At 49.5% G+C, this 3,460-nt stretch overlaps 1 non-coding gene across 1 annotated transcript; it reads left to right on the plus strand.

Annotated features, from left to right (window-relative positions):
* Window positions 1–373: 373 nt before the first annotated feature.
* On the plus strand, window positions 374–475 carry LOC120857184. The gene has a single exon (XR_005719641.1). It is a non-coding gene; the product is annotated as a U6 spliceosomal RNA (small nuclear RNA).
* The last annotated feature ends 2,985 nt before the right edge of the window (window positions 476–3,460 follow it).

Here is a 3,460-nt window from a genome sequence, read left to right on the forward strand (position 1 = left end):
ATTCATAGGTTAAAGCCCTAACCCTAAGGTTAGTCATTAGGAGGTAGGGTCTTTGGGAGGAAATTAGGTTTAAATGAGATAATGAGGGTGGAGCCCCCATGATGGGATTGTTATTGTTGTGTTAGTCACTCAGTTATGTCCGACTCTTTTGAGACCCCATGGACTGTAGCCCGCCAGGCTTCTCTGTCCATGGAATTCTCTAAGCAAGAATACTAGAGTGAGTAACCATTCCCTTCTGCAGGGAATCTTTCTGACCCAGAGATCAAACTCTGGTCTCTTGCATTGCAGGCAGATTCTTTACCGTTTGAGCCATGAGAAAAGCCACGGTGATGGGATTAGTGATTAGTGACCTTATAAGAAAATGAGGATGTTCTTACTTTGGCAGTAGCATACTAAAGCTGCAAGGATACAGAGAGGATTAGCATGGCCCCTGCGCAAGGCTGACACATAAATTCATGAAGTGTTCCATATTTTTCTGTGACAATCTAAAGGGATGGGATGGTGGGGGGTGGGAGGGAGGTTCAAGAGGGAGGAGACACATGTATAGTTATGGCTGATCCACGTTGTATGGCGGAAGCCAGCACAACATTGTAAAGCAATTATCTTCCAATTAATAAATTTAAGGAAAAAAAGGAGAGGAGGAGACATCAAAACTTCCTCCCTCTGCCATAAGAGGATACAGCAGGAAGACAGCCATCTACAAGCAAGGAAGAGGGTCCTCACCAGACCTGACCATGTAGACAGACATCTCAATGTCAGACTTCCAAGCCTCCAGCACCATGAGAAATAGACGTCTGTTGTTTAAGCCATCCAGTCTTTGGCATTTTGTGATAGTAGCCTGAGCTGACTAAGGCTCTATATGCCAGGCACCACTTCTTCTAGTTATGCAAACTTAGACATGTTCTTATCTGGAATATAGGAATGAAAGAGAAATATGGCCAAGGAAATGAGCTTTCCCCAAGCACTGGGCTAGGCAGAATCTTCTTATTGAACGCTTACAACAACCTTTCAAGTAGGCATATTATCCCTATTTTGCAGAAGAGGAAGCTCAGAGAGGTAAAGCAAGGCCCACAGTCACACTGTCATGTGGGGCACAGAGGATCTGAATCCGGGTCACCGGGGCTCCAGGGTCCAGGAGCTCTGCCCCTCCTCCAGGCTTGCTTATGGATCAAGGGTGACCCTGAGTGAGTGAGTGCTTTAGAGCTGTAGAACCCCGCTCAGGCTAAGAGAAGATGCTGTTGTTGTCTGTGCTTAGAGAAATGTTAAAAGAATTTTACAAGCCTCAGGAATTGCTGTCATTAAAATTTCAACAACCTTTTCCTGCAGATTCTGCCCATGGAAAAGGTCAGTGAGTGTTGGTTCTCACCCAGGGAGTGTTATCACAGCGGTTTCCAGGAACAAAGCTGGCACAGTGCAGACACTTAGCAAGCACTCATAGGTGGGTCTGTTGACAGAAAAGTGCCCTCAGCCCCCAGCCAACCTCTGTGGCCCCCCCTCTGCTGGGGGAGTAGGGGTGGGCAGCAGCCTGCTCCATCACAGCTGGCAAAATAGATGTCTCCTTAAAACTGCCCCAATGCTTGGAACCAGGGGACGCACCAGCACGGTATACCATCATCAGGTCCAGGGGTTTCTGAAACTTCAATAAAGCTTGTGTCCAGGCCAGCTGCCCATCCAGACTCTCTCTGGGCTGCCACCACTGCCTTCCCTCACTGAAGGAGTTCAAACCCAGGTTAAAAACCACTGGACTTCTTGCAAAAAGGAGATTGAAGTAAATGACCCTTAAGCTCCCTTCTGGTCACATAAGACTGGAATGAATTAAGGGAGAAAAATTTTTTTCAACTGTTTTCTCCTTGAAGGCAGGGACCGTGTAATTTGTTAATTTGGCCTTATAACCAGATATACGGTCCCTCACCATCCCCTCAGCCACCACCCTAGTCTGAGACACACTGGCGTGATCCTGAACCACTCCCGCTGCTTCCTCACTGGTCTCCCTTTACGCAGTTTATCCTGTCCGGGTCAGACTGGCCTTTCTAAATGGATCATATTAGACCTCTGGCCTTCTCTTTGCTGAGTTACAAGGCCAAAAGTTTTTACCAACTTCTCCGCATTCTTAACTTACCTATTTACACTCTGTGCTATTCTACCGATGCTCTGGCCAGCTCTACACCTCCCCCATCTCATGTTCTCCTGTGCTGTTTTTCTGCTCCCAGAACCCTCAGGTTCCAGGGAACCAGTCGTTCCCCTGAAGCCCTAAATCTGGGTAGGTGGTCTTCTCCGTGCTCCACAGGACCTGCAGGCTTCTTCACTCTGTATTGTAATTTTCTGGTCCATTTTCTGTCTCTCCCACCAGCTGTAAGCAAGCTCTGGGCAGGCTACATCTGTGATTGCTTGTTTATCATATTCTCAGTGTCCAGCCTACAAGGCCTAAGACCCTCACTCGTAAGAGGTGCTTAATGAACACATTTGCATTCCTTCGAGCACAGCTCTACATGGAGGCAAGGTCAGATTCCTTGCCCCCATGCTTGAGAGGCCTCTCTGCATAGGCTCCCAATGTGGAAACCATTAGCACGCCCTCCCCCTGCCCTTAACTGAATTTGCTCGGAAGAGGCAGGAACTTTTGGAAGCACCTGAATCCGATTATAGAGCTTGGAAGCAAAGCCAGGCATAATTGGGCTGCCTCACCCACCCCACCCCAGCCCCCTTTTTTAGCCAGATGACCAGCATCCTGCCCCCGCAGGCAGCCCTCCTGCCTCTCTGCCAGCCTGTGCTGGCCGTGACAGCTCAGCCACCACTGAATGGGCAGCTGCAGCCACATTTAGAGAGGATGAGGCAGAGACACTCACTTCAACTCTGACATTCAGTCCGTCTCTTGTGACTCAGGTTGCCCCCGGGGCTGCAGGATGCGAGCAGGGCTAGCCCTTTCATTAGATATCTGTGACATGGGAAAAGGTCAGACAAGTGGACTGTGCTGCTGAGTCACCGAGCGTGAGTGTCCATCCTGGCAACCTGCTCATTGCAAGGGGCACCCGTTTGCCCTTTGAAGGTGGTTTGATTCCTGGGATAGATTCAATGCAGGGCATGCGGGGGAAGATGGACCTTGTCTGTTTCTGTAAAAGGAGCCGATGTAACATGGTCGGGAGGAGAGCTGTCTTTGGAGTCAAACGCACCTGCTTTGGAGTCTCAACTCTACAGCACTGGCTGCGGTCCCAGAAGCAAGTTCTTAGCTTCCCTGACTCTCAGGCTTTCATTTATATGGTGTATGCGTGCTAAGTCACGCATACCAAGTCGCTTCAGTCGTGTCTGACTCTTTGAAATCCTAAGGACTGTAGCCTGCCAGCCTCCTCTGTCCATGGGCTTCTCCAGGCAAGAATACTGGAGCGGCTTACCATGCCTTTCTCCGGGGGATCTTCCTGACCCGGGGATCAAATCCTCTACTCTATGTCTCCTGCATTGGCAGGCG

The sequence above is a fragment of the Oryx dammah genome, unplaced genomic scaffold, assembly GCF_014754425.2.
Source record: "Oryx dammah isolate SB20612 unplaced genomic scaffold, SCBI_Odam_1.1 HiC_scaffold_28, whole genome shotgun sequence".
In the NCBI taxonomy this organism is placed as follows: Eukaryota; Metazoa; Chordata; class Mammalia; order Artiodactyla; family Bovidae; genus Oryx; species Oryx dammah.